This window comes from Aquarana catesbeiana, linkage group LG01 (assembly GCF_042186555.1).
Source record: "Aquarana catesbeiana isolate 2022-GZ linkage group LG01, ASM4218655v1, whole genome shotgun sequence".
Classification (NCBI taxonomy): Eukaryota; Metazoa; Chordata; class Amphibia; order Anura; family Ranidae; genus Aquarana; species Aquarana catesbeiana.
This window is the reverse complement of record NC_133324.1, coordinates 426,583,096-426,600,487: the sequence shown is the minus strand read 5'-3', so window position 1 is coordinate 426,600,487 and position 17,392 is coordinate 426,583,096. Positions and strand designations below refer to the sequence as shown.

Below are 17,392 nucleotides of genomic sequence, written 5' to 3'. Positions count from 1 at the left end.
TTGGCTGGGCTAAAGCCACTTGCCCTTTTATGCTTGCCATCTGGTAAGCAGGCTCAACTACTACGGTGGATTGTCACTACTGCTTAGAAGTGCATGGTGGTGGTGTTTTTTACGCTGGAAAGGATTTGAAAAATCCCCTTTTGATGTTATCTGCTTAGACTATTATTTAACTTTTTAGCGCAGCTTTTTACAGGACTCTAGATTTTGGTGTAATCGCACTATATGCTGCTTCTTATTTGTATTTTTTTGTTAGCGCGGTTCTCTCCATTTATATATCAATCAGTTAAGTCAATTCTTAATAGGCATTGGCACTTTTTATATGCTGATTCCACTCTATGCCCGCATATATCTGAATGCCCGGCAATCACCTACCGACGCACAAGCTCGCTGAGGGACCAGTTAGTCCACAGTGAATTTGTGGGTGAATCCCGAAACGATCCTTGTAGAAGATTGGGGACTTTCACCTGTGGGGGATGCTCGGTATGTCGCTATATGAATACCAAACAGGGTGTTATTCTTCCTAACAGACGACCATATAAACCTCATCACTTTTTCAACTGCAAAACCGAGGGGATGGTATACCTTCTTACCTGTCAGTGTCAACAGTTCTATGTTGGTAAGACTAAGTTAAAATTCTGTGCACAAGCCTCTAGACATATTACATCTATGAAGAAAGCTAACCCTGATCTCCCTCTGGGAAGGCATGTTGCCAACAAGCATCATGGCATCTTCCCGGGGATTGAGTTCCTCATCTTGGACAGAATTCCTAGGGATGGGGATTGGAACAAGGTCCTTTTGCAGCGAGAGACTCGCTGGATTGTGGATCTTGCTGCCACCTCACCCCCTGGATTAAACAAACAACTCAGTTACAGACCCTTTTTGGAGGGTTTTTCCTTGGGAGGACGTAAGAAGGAATAACTGCCTGTGCCAATGTTTCACCCATTATATTCATTTGGTCCTTGTTAATTAAGCCTGTCTTCTTTGTTGTTACCCTTTTTATCCTTTCATGCTGTATGTATTTGGTTGTCTTGTGACCCCTTGGGTTCTCCTGCCTTGGCCGTGACGCGTGGCCACGTACGGTATTTACATCTGTTGACCTTCCCTTGTCCTGCCCAGCGCAGGTGGGACCCCAAGTATCTGTGATCCTTGTGGGGCCTTTATCTTGACGGCCGTGGGTTGTGTCCGGTGGACGGTCTATTTGGCCCTCCGGGTGACGTGCCCGATTGGTCGCCCCCTGCGTCTTGTTTCCCCCCTGGGCTCTTGTTTCCCCAACCCTTCCCCTCCTCTGAGCATCCCTCTTAATTCCCAAGATCGTTTTTTTTTGTTGTACTTCCTGGTTGCTATGCAACCCGATCTGATGCTTGGTTTCCTGGTATATGGGTGGGGGCTGTCCCTGGGGATTCCATCTTTCATCTGTGCACTGTGAATGCATGCGTCATGACGCCGCACCAACAGCGACATCACTGCATCTTCACTCTGAGCACCACGTCTGACGTCACCCCCTGGAGCACTTTTAAAGCCATGACAGACACAAGCGAGTGTCACTGTCCCAGATGGCAGTGCAGTGGTTGGGCTGTTTGCTGCGGCACACTGATGACACTTTATGTGCATAAGCTCCTCTTACTTGGTATGTCTTCATTGGGCCTGAGTGAAACTTTGTCAATTTGAAATCTTTTTAAATTTGTTTACACTGAGGGACGCTTATCTACAACTTATTGCCGTTGTTGATCTGTTATTTACAGAACCCCCTTCTCTCTCTTCCCCCCATGCGATGCTAGACTATTCAAGCATTCCACATCGATCATATACTGCATTCCAGCCTATATATTTGCCACCCGTTAATTCTTCCTCCCTGGGTCTTTTTACCCCCTTTTTTGAGGTAGGACAATGTTTATTTGGCTTTACTATCAGGCTTGAAGATTACACTGTCGAACTTCATATATATCTTTCTGACCTGATGATGTGTTATATACATTTTTTCAGATACTTTCCCGGTCCATATTTGGGACATTGTCCCCCTCGGTGGCTTTTGCCTCCTTGGCGGTCCCTGGGAGGACTAGTGTTGATAAGGTTGGGCCAACTACACACCCCAGTTTCTTCTTTGCATCCTGGGGGGGTTGCCGCCGCTGCAGTTTGGGCAGTGAGACTCCATTTGTGATTTGTCTGCTTATGTGTTCTCATTATGTATTTGCATTTCTTAATGTTGAGCAATTATGATATACATTTATGTAACAAACCTTTGATATACTTTTTTCTAACCCAAATAGTGTGATTCTTCTTCACAAATTACCTCTGATGAAGGGACGACTTACAGAGTCCCGAAACGCGTATGGCTGTGTGGAAGACCTCAGTGACTACTTCACACCATTGTTTTTAGTGGTTTGAATATTATATGCTTTTCCATATTATATATTTGTATTTTGAATTGATTATTGTATATGTGTTTCTGTACTTAATAAAACTTTTTACTACTTGGTTGCCTTTAAAGTCCCATTTTCGCTGTTTGGGGTATTTTTATTCCTATATTCAGGGGATGGTGGCAACATCTATGGTCCAAATGGATAGTCCCTCTCTTTTTTAGTCTTCTCAATCTCTAGTCTCTATGTTGTGCACAAAGACTCAGCTCCTGTCCAAGCTGATATTAGGTCTCACTCCAAATTACAAATTGGTCTACCTCCATTTTCCAACTTTCAAATATCAGAACCTCTGTTGCCCACTAGTGCTAGACACACACACACACTCACACACACACACAGGCACACACACAGATTTATCTTGTTCAGTTTGCAGGCTGATCAAATAGATTCCTCCACTCCCAAAAATAGAGTCTTGCAAGATGCTAGGATTAAAACCTTACAAGAGGCAAGGCTTAATATTGGCTTTGAAAGTCCTAGGATCAATTTGTAATCTAACGCAAGTATGTGCAGAAATTACAAGGTGACTTCAGTTTATCATTGTTGTTAATATGAGCACTATTTAGGCCCCTTTTCGTGCAAATACACTAACATTTTTGTTCAAAGTGGCCCTGCTGCTACCTGTATTGAACTGAAACCAAAAACAGCTTGTAATAGAAGAGAATAGAAACTTACCTTTCAGGTGGGTGGCATCTTAAAACTTAGCTTTGTTACATATAATGGCCATGCTAGTTTCTGGCACTTCCAGGAATGTCAAATACTTGGTCCCCTGTTGTGCACCATGGATTCATAATGTCATAAATGTCAATACTGTGTTCTGTATTGATCTATCCAGCAGAAGAAACCAAAGAAAAAAAATCAGGAGCAGGTGTTTGACACTGCTATTCTTTATCATCTTCTTCTTCTAGAGGCTGGTGTTAATTTGATTTGCTGCAGTTGGTGACACAGTCACATTTATAGCAAATGCAGCAAAGAACATAGCACAAATAAGCAAATATATAATGTCTTTATGAGGTAGAAGGCAGAAAGACAAATAGTGCTAATGACCCAAATATATGAAGTACACAAGAGGTCTAGGAAGTTGGCTGTAACTTTTGTAATTAAATTGTAAAATAAAAATATACAGTTGTGCTCATAAGTTTACATACCCTGGCAGAATTTATGATTTCTTGGCCATTTTTCAGAGAATATGAATGATAACACAAAAACATTTCTTTCACTCGCGGTTAGTGTTTGGCTGAAGCCATTTATTATCAACCAACTGTGTTTATTCTTTTTAAGAGAAAATACCAAAATTACCCTGATCGAAAGTTTACATAACCTGGTGATTTTGACCTGATAACATGCACATAAGTTGACACAAAGGGGTTTGAATGGCTATTAAAGGTAGCCATTCTCACCTGTGATCTGTTTGCTTGTAATTAGTGTGTGTGTATAAAAGGTCAATGAGTTTCTGGACTCCTGAAATACCCTTGCATCTTTCAATCAGTGCTGCACTGACGTTTCTGGATTCATGGGGAAAGCAAAAGAATTGTCAAAGAATCTGTGGGAAAAGGTAGCTGAACTGTATAAAACAGGAAAGGGATATGAAAAGATATCCAAGGAATTGAGAATGCCAATCAGCAGTGTTCAAACTCTAATCAAGAAGTGGAAAATGAGGGGTTCTGTTGAAATCAAACCACGGTCAGGTAGACTAACTAAAATTTCAGCCACAGCTACCAGGAAAATTGTTTGGGATGCAAAAGAAAACCCACAAATAACTTCAGGTGAAATACAGGACTCTCTGAAAATGTGGTGTGGCTGTTTCAAGATGCACAATAAGGAGGCACTTGAAGAAAAATGGGCTGCATGGTCGAGTCGCCAGAAGAAAGCCATTACTATGCAAATACCACAAAGTATCCCACTTACAATACCCCAAATAGCACAGAAACAAGCCTCAAACCTTCTGGCACAAAGTCATTTGGAATGATGAGACCAAAATTGAGACCAAAATTGAACGCTACATTTGGAGAGGAGTCAACAAGGCCTATGGTACACCATTCCTTCTGCGGATCACTGATGTTTTGGGGATGTGTGAGTTACAAAGGCACAGGAAATTTGGTCAAAGTCGATGGCAAGATGAATGCAGTATGTTATCAAAAAATACTGGAGGAACATTTGCATTCATCAGCCAGGAAGCTGTGCATGGGACGTACTTGGACATTTCAACATAACAATGATCCAGAACACAAGGCCAAGTCGACCTATCATTGGCTACAGCAGAATAAAGTGAAGGTTCTGAAGTGGCCATCTCAGTCTCCTGACCTCAATATCATTGAGCCACTCTGGGGAGATCTCAAGCGTGCAGTTCATGCAAGATAGCCCAAAAATTTACAGGAACTGGAGGCTTTTTCCCAAGAAGAATAGGCAGCTTTACCATCTGAGAGGATAAAGAGCCTCATCCACAAATACCACCAAAGACTTCAAGCTGTTATTATGGTGGTTGTATTCATTTTCTTTTTTTTTTTTTAGGATCTTTTCATTATTTTCACCTTGTGATCTTGGGAGTAAGTCATTTATTTTTCAACTTTCTTTACCAGACCATGTTGTCCAGAAAATGTGACCATTAGAGGGTTGAGACAAACCATTTATTAGTTTGGCATTTACAATGGTTCATTCATTTATGTAAAGCCTTTATAACAAAAAGAAAAACCCATTGTTGTAACCACTTAGAAGTGTCAGCTGGAGTTCAGCTTTAAATTGTTAGTCAAGTCCATCTAAAATTGCTAGTGCATCTAACATTATCCCCATCCACAGGTTGACATTGCTGATCTTCAAGAGTGTTTCTGTTGTTCTTCCATATTGGAGCCACCCTAACACAAGTATAGTGTTACTGGTTGAATCACCAGGTAAAAATAGAGGAACCAACATAAAAAAGAACTAATGCAACCACCACATTTAAGGACTGTTAAACTGTAATATTTTATATTTTTGTGCTTTGGCTTATAAAAACTCACAGGAATTCATGTGATATCTATTATCCTGGAAATTAGATTAAGATATCTTTAGAACACCAAACTAAACACTGAAATTTGAAATATCCATAAGGTTCAAATTCTCATCAGGAAATATGTACCATATTAGCACTATATGTCCATTAAAGTATGCTATATACAAATAGGTATTTGACATTTTGCACAGTAGAGTAGGGACTGGGCAGAGAGGGATCACTTTGGTGCATTTGGCCAGCTTAAGCGTGTATTGCAATATGCAAGTTTACTGGAAATATTTATTATAGAGATAGTCAATGGTGTATAGTAGTGTGTAGGCAGGTGTATTTTACCTTCCCTGCTGTAGGTGGTGCTGTTCAGCTGGCCGCTGTTCAGGCGGTAATGGAGATTGAAAGGAAATTTGTTCTTCTGAAGCCTCTTTAGGTGCCATCAGGGGAATAGCGGTCCAACTGGATGCACTGTCCCACTTGCAGCTGCATTTGCAAAGCACATAGTGCTAGTGCTCTTAGTGCTAGGAAGAAGTCCTGGTTGAGGAGGGACAGTGCAGGGAAACTACGCCTGGATCCACCATCTGGGAACTGTAGAGAGTTGGGACAAGGACCTGCCTACCTGCACCACTGTACTGCTTGTCAGCCACCCCCTTCATCAGATACTGCTCCAGTAATGTAGCCTATCAAAGTGCTCCCTGAAGTACAAAGAGTGTTAAAGTACCACCACCATTGCTATGAGCTGGTATTTCCGGGTTGCCTGTAATATTGGGGCTGCATTGCCATGATGTTTGGAAATGTAAGTGAGCTCCTTGCCACTATCTGCCACATGCTAATTGTTACTTCTGCTTTACCAAATAATAATTGTGCAACCCTTACTCCATCTTGCGTATCAATCAACTAGCCATACCTACAAGTGTACAGAGGGTTAATTCAGAATCTTCAATGCAATGTGAAAATGAGTACAATTCACACTGAAAAAAAGTTCCTTCAGAACTTTAGAATTTATTCTTACATAGATTCATTATAGCCATTGGTGTGAAGGATTCTTCTGTTCTAGTTTACACATCTGGGGTTATTTCATTTAGGACCATTTCACATCACAGAAACGCAGTACGGATGCGTTCCGGATAAGTTTCTGCATGCGTGTTTTTGATGCATTATTACTGCATTCTGTTGCATGTATCATGTATTTTCAATGCATTCTATCACATTTTTTTCCTCTTGTTTCCTTTGTTTATTTGCTGTATTGCATTTTTGTGCATTTTTGATGTGTTTAGATGTGTTCCGGTGAGTTTTTGATGCATTTTGCCATATTTGAGTGTAGTTCCTTGCAGAAAAAATGTAGCATGCTCTACTTTTGTTGAATCTAATGAAAAGCAACACAATGGTGTAAACTTTGCCATTGAAATCCATGTAACTTACTAATAAAGTGAAAAAAATGGAGTGAATGGTGCTGAAAATTGGGTGAACTAAATGTGTAACAAAAAGTGCAAAAAAATCCACCATGTTAATATACACTTTAAGTGATACAAAAATATCATATAAACTCAGTAATACCACTTATTAATATTGCTAAACAAATGACCATTAGTGTACCATTCTATACCAAATGTTCATCGTATCGAGTCCGGTGTAGTGAACATACATGAATTAAAAATTAAACCACCAAAAAGTCCTTCAAAAAATCCCCCCAAAAATGTGAGTTTTAAGACAGTTCAAACAGCTGGTGACTCTTGTGCTCAAGTTGACCGGTGACTTCTGTGCTCCCCCTATGGTTCCTCACTCACCAGCTCCTCATACCCCTGCAGGGGTGACAGACATTAACGAATATTAGAGGTGGTCCCCGTGGATGATCTCCTATGGTCCCTCTGTCGATGGTCCGTGTTTCCACTAAGATAGGGCATCAGGATCAGTCAGTTCACATCACGGCCTCTACCACCGTATCCATAGCAGGGGGGTATGGTTGTCCTTCAGGGATAAGTCCTCCCAGATGAGTCAAAACTCATATGCAGATCTCCCCATGAGCTCTTTGCTCTCACTTCCTCTTCCCAATCAATGGTGGGTAATCCAGATGGCTATTTTCTTAATGGATAACTCAGCTCATTAATATCCAAAGAGGGGATCATCTCCCAGCTTGGCTCAAGATTCCATGAGTTCAGGACATGTAAATAATAAGTATAGAGACTTGTACTTACAAAATAAAAACTTTTAAAATCACATAAAAACCTCCAGAGTAGCACCACCGTGTCCACATACACAGTGCCTGGCTGGACGTGACTATCAGCTCCTCTCTTCTAGACGCGTATCGGCCAATCAGAGGCCTTCCTCAGATTGGCTGATACGCATCTAGAAGGGGGGCGCTGATAGTCACGCCCAGCCAGGCACTGTGTATGTGGACACGGTGGTGCTACTCTGGAGGTTTTTGTGTGATTTTAAAAGTTTTTATCTTGTAAGTGCAACTTGTCTGTTTGGGGGCTTTGAATAAATTTGTATACGGAGAACACTATGGTCTCTATACTTATTATTTACATGTCCTGAACTCATGGAATCTTGAGCCAAGATGGGAGATGATCCGCTTCTTTGGATATTAATGAGATGAGTTACCATTAAGAAAAGAGCCCTCTGGACTACTCACCATTGATTGGGAAGAGGAAGTGAGAGCAAAGAGCTTGTGGGGAGATCTGCATATGAGTTTTGACTCATCTGGGAGGACTTATCCCTGAAGGACAACCATACCCCCCCTGCTGTGGATACGGTGGTAGAGGCCGTGATGTGCAACTGACTGATCCTGACGCCCTATCTTAGTGGAAACACAGACCATCAACAGAGAGACCATAGGAGACCATCCACAGAGACCACCTCTAATATACCCTAATGCCTGTCACCCCTGTAGGGGTATGAGGAGCTGGTGAGTGGGGAACCACAGGGGGAGCACAGAAGTCACCGGTCAACTTGAGCACAAGAGTCACCAGCTGTTTGAACTGTCTTAAAGCTCACATATTTTTTTTTTTTTTTTTGATGGACTTTTTGGTGGTTTAATTTTTAATTCATGTATGTTCACTACACTGGACTCGATACGATGAACATTTGGTATAGAATGGTACACTAATGGTCATTTGTTTAGCAATATTAATAAGTGGTATTACTGAGTTTATATGATATTTTTGTATCACTTAAAGTGTATATTAATATAGTGGATTTTTTTGCACTTTTTGTTACACATTTAGTTCACCCAATTTTCAACTAGGGAGCGCCATTCACCCCATTTTTTTCACTTTATTTATATATAATTAGCCCTCTTGGGGGTTTATTAGGGGAGGCTGCATACCTTCTTGTTTCCAAAGCGCGGAGTTTTTGTATTGTAATTTACCATGTAACTTACTGTCCATGTGTTTTTGAGGCAGAAAAAAACCACACTGGACCGGATGTGGTAAATTAGCCCTTAATCATTCATTCATCCATGCATTCAGTTATTCATCAGAAAACACTGTAATAAGACTTTTTACAATGGCCCATAGTTAGTGAAATGTTAAACCAAGAATAAAAACTTTAGTTTGCCAATTTTTTTAGGTCCCCCTCTTAAAACACTTGTCTTGTGGTCATATGGCCTAGTATTAATGTAGCAGGGGATCTGAATACTCATGGCCCAAGTCATTGAGATAGCAGCCTTTGCCAGGTTAGCATCAATTGGGATAGAGAGCATTTTTTTTGGTAAAGGATAACAAAATATCAAAAATAAGGAAGGGTTGTCAAAGCAGTATCTAGCAAAGAAGGAGCATAAATAATTCAATAACCAGCATAAAATTAAATGTCATGTGTTTTTGCATACAATTGATGAATTAGAGGGTAATACAACATTTTATACCCCCTATTCTTTTTTATATAGCATGCAGACACAAACATCAGCTTTGCAGTTAAAGCAGAACTTAAAATACCAAGGTGGAAATTAATAGTCCATTAAAAGATATAATATTAAAACCAACTTTTGCTGCAATAACTCAAGCTCTGCTGTAAAGGACTGCAAAAGGCTGATACTAGGTCAAACACAGATACTTACACTGCTTGCATTTTCAAAATAAAATGAATGATACATTATAGATTAAAGAGCTGCGTTAATTAGTGCCTTTTATATCTGTCCAGAGTTCAGCTTCAATTACTTTTCTATATTTTTTCCATAGACATGGCTACTGCATGCTAAGGTGGTTAAAATGAATGTTCCACATCAGTGTATATCTTTTTAGGATAGAGCACGAAATGGTTAAAACCTCTTTCAGTTTTTGTTTCTTTTTTGTCTGTGTCTCAACAGGGCTTTCCCTTCCTTTTCTTTTTACAAAGACACAACAGGAAGAAAGTAGAAATCATTCCAGATTGAGGGAAAATCCTATCTGACACAGTTATCATCAGAACATGTGTCCTTATTGAAAGATTTTCTCTCACTGTTGTGATGGCAACTGTAAAATTCGGGATTTCCCCTAGGTTGTTGGTAGAGAGGGTGAATTAACCCAGCAGGGAAACAGAAAAAAAACCTTTTATACTCTTCCTAAAATTTTAACAGGACTGATTTCAGTAAAAAATCACCATTTACCATCTAGATGTAGCTCCTATTTGTAAGCTTTATGGTTTAATTCTCTATTTTTGTTGCCTGTGAATAAGTTATTTTTAGATTGTTCCCAAAAATGTCAAGGAAGAAAATAGGAGCCTTATCGATCTTAGGCTTCATTCCCACGAGGCGGATCCGATGCCACGGAGTCTGCTTCTGTCCGCCAGCTCAGCGGGAGATCTCTCCGTTGATCTCCGCTGAACTGGCGGATGACAGGTCCCTCTCCGCTCACTGAGCGGGGAGGGGCTTGTCAAGCACCGCTGGTTGCCATGGAGAGATCGGACGAAACCCGACAGCATGTCCATTTTTCATCAGATCTCACCTGATCCGATCCACCAGGGACGGATGCGAACGTAGGGCCATCCGTCTGATATTAGCGGATCGGACCGGGTCGGATGTCAGTGGACATGTCACCGCTGACATCCGTCACTCCATAGGCTAACATGGAACGCCCATTCAGGTCCGCCGACAAAACTGACAGGCGATCATGAACGGTCCGACAGTGTGAAAGGGGTCTAAGGAGCTTAGAATTTTTACTTGTAACTCCAAGATTCTACCTTCCAGAACACAAAGATAACTTTACACACACAATCCGTTTAACTCTCCCTCATTACTAATTGGGGTGTTGTTCTTTTAATTAACCTAGTGCAGGTGTGGCCTGGAGTGTTCTTGAATATGAGAATCATGTATGTCCCAGCACCGTGTGTAATGAAATATTGCTCTCCAATAATCACACATTTCCTTTTTATTTACTCTTGTGTACATCTACTGTAATCTATCCACAGTATGCACAGTCCTTTTATACACATTATAAAATTACATTTTGCTATATTATCTTACAGCTCTTTAAATGTATTTTATGTCAAAATGTATACCATTCAATTGAAAGAAGCTGGCTCAAGCTAAAATGTTTTGTTTTGTGACACTTTGATAGCAACTAAATTGGTATTAGATCGTTGCCTGAACATTACACTTACACTGTTACTAAATAAGTCCTTATGCTTATATAACATCTTGTGACATTATCAGCAACTTTCTAGAGGATGTTCTATTTAGCAATTCAGCGGCTTATTTTTTGACGTGACATATGTTGGAAAACTGCATCTGTGAAGATTTTCCAAAGCTTGTATATTTTCTTCTTATTTTTGTATTTGTGCTGGATGAACTTTCCCTATAAATTTCCATGTTTTGAAGGAGATAAGCTAAATTGCTCTTTGCCCTGTGGGTTTATCACAACCAGATACTATCTTTGTACTTGTCTATGTCATGCTCAGTACAGCCAGAAGGCAAAGTACTGTCTTCAAGTCTTGAAAAAGACTGGTATAAGTTTAAAAGTACAGGACTGTACAGGGGACTATTTTTTTACACAGATTGCAGGCAACAGCATCACAATGCATGCCAATTCCACTAAGCATTGCCTACTATCTGAATATTTTAAGCATTTTTCCATGATTACATTATAAATGTGTTTATTGAGGAAATGATGTAAGCTTAAAGAGCAACCAACTACTAAAATGTACAATTCACATTAATACATAGGGAGTATGTCAGCATTATCAAATCACACAATTATGCCCCGTACACACGGTCGGACTTTGTTCGGACATTCCGACAACAAAATCCTAGGATTTTTTCCGACAGATGTTGGCTCAAACTTGTCTTGCATACACACGGTCACACAAAGTTGTCGGAAAATCCGATCGTTCTGAACGCGGTGACGTAAAACACGTACGTCGGGACTATAAACGGGGCAGTGGCCAATAGCTTTCATCTCTTTATTTATTCTGAGCATGCGTGGCACTTTGTCCGTCGGATTTGTGTACACACGATCGGAATTTCCGACAACGGATTTTGTTGTCGGAAAATTTTATCTCCTGCTCTCCAACTTTGTGTGTCGGAAAATCCGATGGAAAATGTCCGATGGAGCCCACACACGGTCGGAATTTCCGACAACACGCTCCGATCGGACATTTTCCATCGGCAAATCCGACCGTGTGTACGGGGCATAACTCTGAGTAAAAAAGTACATCTTTCTTGCCATAAAAAAAAGTGCAAAAAGTGTGGTGTTTTTAATAAGACAGAATTTGAGTTCGGTTTGAGGCAGGTTTGGTAAATATTACTAGTTTGGTTAAGGAATCTGAACCCCATTGAAGTCAAAGGGTGCTGAATGTAAAAAATCAATAACAGTTATTTTCTAGGCTAATAGGCGGGGGATTGTCAAATGAATGACACGTGGGAGTTGGCACTTCCCTTGGGAACAAAAACATCTTAAAACATTTCAATGACTTATAGTACTGTAATGCATACAATGAAAAATTAAGAATGCAAAACTGTGCAAAAAAGTGCTTAAATCCAAACAGTTGGCATAATATATTAACCAAATATATTATAACAGTAAAAGTCCCACACCATTCTGTGTGAAAAAAATGCTCTATAGTACAGTAAAACTTTGGGTTGCAAACATAATTACTGGTAGTTACGGAAACGTGCTTGCAATCCAAAGCACTTGTATATCAAAGCAAATTTCCCCATAAGAAATAATGGAAACAAATGATTTGTTTCACAACTATTTATTCATATAAAAATGATGACATCAATACAAAATACAGTATGAAATATACTGTAAAAATAAAACAAATTAACCTGCACTTCAGGAGCTACAGAGCATAAAAGAGTGGAGAAGAGAGGCGGTTCACACTGCCTTGACCTGAGAGTCGGCACGACTTCGCCAGGCAACTTTGCGGGAATTTCAAGGCAACTTTGAGGAAACTTCAAAGCAACTTCGAAGCAACATCAATTAAGATAAGGGTTCAGCTTGGAGACAGCTTCTATTAAAGTCTATGGGCACAAGTCACCTTGAAGTATTGAAGGAACCTTGTGACTTCACTTTCAGCTCCAAACTTTAGAACACACGCCAGCTCCAGTGAGCTGAGTGGCGGCAATTACAGGGTGAACAGGCTGTGTGTATTGGTGCCAAGAGCATAGCATGTGGCCTGGGCCAGTCTGAAGAGATGCTGGGGAAGCCAGGCAAATGCACATGTGGAGACAGCAAGACTCTAGGCTCTGATATTAAGGATTGTACATACTGTTTACCTTCAGGCATACCACTTAAGTGCAGGAGAGCAGCTTTTTTGGACTACATGTGGAGGGATGCCAGGGATGCTGTGCAAACATAGTTGATGGATGAAGGGTGTGTGTTTTAATGAGGTCAATGCAGAATGTGTCTGCTGAGATCAGCTGGTAAACTCTTTCCTGCATCTTACTAGTTTCCTTGTCTCAAATCTATATACCATGGCACCTCTGAAGCTTTCTAATAAATACAGCAAATGCTAAGGAAAGGCCTTGTTCTCAAAATCAAAGAAAGCTTTATTTTATTTTTCTGCAACCAAGGTACGTTATTGGTATATTGATACATAGGGGAGCTGGAATTTAGAAAAAAAGAGGTGAACTTTAAAGGAGCAGCTACACATTAATTACAATAAGCAGAAGTCACAAGGTTTGAATATAAAGTTATACTAGATTTGGACTTTTTTAAGGGAGTAAGCACCCACTATTAACATTCCTTTCCAAAATTTCTTTCCCACCACAACCTTGGGGGTGTACAGGCAGGGGGAGTGGCATAATCTGGAAGCACCCTTTACCAATATATAGTACCCTACTCCTTTGCAAAAAATTTGAATAGTAAATAAACACACAAACATAGCTTTTGACAAGTCCCTCCACAAATTTAGAGACATCCTGAAAAACGGCCTTGACATTCAGAATAAAGATCCTGTGCTCGAACAACCAAACTGCATTGACACGTGTAAATTAAATTCAGGAATCTATGCTACCTGTGTGGATATAAATGTTGGGGTATTTTCCTGACACTCATTAGAAGTGGGTTCAGTAAGTTATAAAATGCCTTCAACATTACAGAAAAAGTTGAATGTAACTAACTACTATTATCTATACAATGACAATCTTTACAGACAAATTGAAATTATTAGAACAAAAAAAGCAAAAATCAAAATGGTTAAAAACAATTACAAACACCTGAAAAAGTCTTCCTCTTTAACAGTTTTGGACCAGAAAATTATTTATGATATTATAAATGTAATAAACTGACATTTTGAGTAAATCTTTAAATGCGCATTTTACCTATCAATGACATTAAGCATATAAATAAAAAATATTTATTTAAGGATGTTAAGAAAAGATTTATGAGTTACATTTATGCTTACATTGTGATTTTATTAGGATCACAGTATAATATAATTTCTCTATTGGGACAAAGAATATTTTTGTATACAATTTTTTTGTGAAAGTTTCTGTCCTAAGCGCATGTGCGGCAGAGTCCAAGATGGCCGCTTAGACCGGGAGCTCCACGCCACTCCGACCTAACGCCAGCCACAGCAGCAGTGTAAGCCCTCGTTTCGGCCCGGCTCTTGTCCCTGCTGATTGGGGACACCTCCAGCCACACTTGGATGTCCTTCACTCCCTCCCGGTGGAACCTCATCACCGCATTAAACGACTCTTTAGAGTGGCCCGGCCATCCCAAAATGGCGACCGTCTCCTCACGAGGCCTGCCCTGCCGGTCAGAGTCAATTGCAGACCAGGATCAAGGGGACCTTCCGTCCTCACAAGCATCCGATGCCACAGTGAGTACTCTCCTGGGGTTCCCCTCACCAGCATCCACTGACTCTCTGCTAAGGAGGACATTTGGAGGGGCAGCTCTCACCCCTCAGCAGGATCTGCCTCACAGACCCTTGGGATATACAGGCCAGGGATCTTCCTCCCTCCCCTACTGATTTCCCCTCCATGATGGCTGCTTTCTCCCAGATGCTCTCAAAAGGCCTATCCCACACAGCTGCACAGATCACTGCTTCCATATGACTCGGTTAAATTGATGATAGGCAACTCCTATCCTCATATTGATTAGTGGTTCCAAATTAATAATAACTACTGCAGTAGGGAACAGACACAAAAGATACGCTCAGCATCTTTCCAAATTACTGTTCTGCTTTATTATGACGCAATTGAAGGTTTTTATGCACATGATTACGTAGGTATCACATTAATATTACAATTGTAGGTTTATCGTAACAAGGGGCGTTACATAGGCAGGCTTATTCTAATCAGGACTCGAAAGAATGTAAACATTTACTGAAAACATTATTAGTGCTGTTGCACAGTGAGGGCAGTGTGCAATACATACAAAATACAATACAATTATATACAGAACTTACAAATTTCCATTACAGTCTCCCCTCTTTTGATCAATATTTTGATCACTAACCATACCTGCTATCACCTTTAACCTGGAACCACCACACGCTTAGGTGGAGGTAGTCCTGGCCAAAGAAGCAAAAACTCCATTGTGGAGAAAATAATAGCTAAGCAACTTTTTCATTACCAAAATGACTTTTCATTGTGAAAAACAAATGATTGATAAGACATATTTACAGAGTACTGGCTGTACACTCCTGTGGCCAGAATGGCCTTCTAGCTTATTGTTGGCATGCTGACTTATCAGCATATGTAAACACAGACAATTCTACATGAAATGGAAGACGCACAAAAGACAAATATGACTTCAACTTGGCTGAACTACTTTTCAAATATATATATATATCCCTTACAATTAAAGTAATTGAATAAAAAAGTACCCTAGACTGTGATCACAAGAGGGAAACAAATCAAACACAGAGATTTCTTTAATTTAGTCATTTTTGCAGTGTCTGGTGTGGATCCAGGTGACTTTTTCTTCACGTTTTGCAAAAACTGTACATGAAATAGATGCTGTATTGAGTCTCCAAACTTTTTCTTATATATATATGTCTCTTAACAATCCACAAGTCACCTGGCTTTAGTTTTAGATCCTTCCAAACTTTTAGGATCTGGAATTGGGGACACACACATAAATGAGTTTGTCAAAAAACCTTAAAAGATCAGCAACATTCTCTGTGAGATCCGAATGAAGGACTTCAGCTGCTGAGACAAAATATAAGCAAGTGAGTAACACACTCCCAAACCAAATCCCATAGGGAGAGAGTCCAACATCCCCCTTAGGGGCTTGATAAAATATAAGAAAACATTCAGGCAAAAGTTTTCTAGTTTCTTACTCTACTTTGTCCGCTACATTGTAGACAGTAAGGGGTGTAAAAATAAAACCTCAAAACTTCTATTAAGGACTCTCCTATAAAAAATTATTTCCTCTGTTACTCTCTGTACTTTCTGGCACTCTGTACTTACAAACTACTTCTGATAACACTTTTTACTGTGGCCTTTGCAGTAGCATTTGCCACTGGACATCCAAAAAACATGTCCATACAGACAAAATGCATACTCGTAAGATCCTAACTTGGGCATCTGGATATATCTTTTATGTAATCTCTGGGAAGGATGTTCAGCTTTTGGTAACACCTTTGGTAACAGGTAAAACAAGAAGTGGTGTGTTATAAAAACAACTGTGGTGAACCCTGGCTCTATCCCACGCTCATTTACTAAGGCAGCCATAACTTCTTGTGACTGATGACACGGGCCATGTGTCAAGCTGGAGGGAAAATGGTGGCTGGCAGACATAAATGATCACCTTTTCCAAAGTCCTGTTTCATAAGAAGTTGCCCCCTGTGGACCACTTGTTCTTCTCGTTCTGGGGTCCTTAAAGTTGAATTATTAATCCCAGCTATACTGGGCCAGAACTAGGGTGGAATCTGTGAGTTGCACAGACCCATCAAGTGTCCGGGGCTGTAAATGCAGCATCCTTAGTCACCTGGTCTGCTTCCATGTGTGAAAGTTAATATGGCTACCTCAGCAAGAACCTGGAAGGCTGAAAACAGCCGATCAAATTAACTTGGCATGCTTGGTTGGTTTACCTGCCGAAGTAAAAACAAACTTCTGGCCCTTCAAATGGAACCAAAAGCTCTCTATATCTCGACTATCTATATAAATATACACTCTTTTTATAGCTCACAGGCTTTGCTAAAACATGGAGCTCTGCTTCTTGAGCTGGGGAAAAAGGATCCAATGACTTTGAATACAGAGTATCCTTCTGGGTGATAAACTGCATACATAAATCTACAAAAAATGTAATATCTGGGTCTTCAGGGAGTGTGTCCTGCACTGGGCTCACAGCAGCTGATTCCCAAATCAATTTAACACACGTGTCTTCCTTTGTCTCCGGCCTCCAATAGAGGCAATAAGGTGGCTGGATTCAAATGTACGCATTTTTCATTGTTAGATTTGTACATAAACAAACTCATATTTTAAACCTTTCATTAGACAAACATTTAGTTATCTGTATATTTGCTGCACAGAATGTCGGACCATTAAAAATTAAATGTCTGACCAAAACAATATCTAACTTTGTCTAATAGCACCTTTGCATAAAAACTGCAGCTCTGATATATCGGGGTG

At 40.1% G+C, this 17,392-nt stretch overlaps 1 protein-coding gene across 9 annotated transcripts in view; it reads right to left on the bottom strand.

Moving 5' to 3' along the window:
- Positions 1 to 17,392, bottom strand: part of LINGO2 (leucine rich repeat and Ig domain containing 2) — a 3,171,904-nt gene that overhangs the window by 2,945,462 nt on the left and 209,050 nt on the right. Inside the window, exon 1 of one of the 9 annotated variants that reach the window (XM_073635771.1) lies at positions 3,090 to 3,197. The exons of the other annotated variants lie outside the window; for them this stretch is intronic. The gene's annotated coding sequence lies outside the window, so the exon portion shown is untranslated. Of the gene's footprint in view, positions 1 to 3,089; positions 3,198 to 17,392 lie in introns of those variants that run through there. 9 annotated transcript variants of the gene reach the window in all.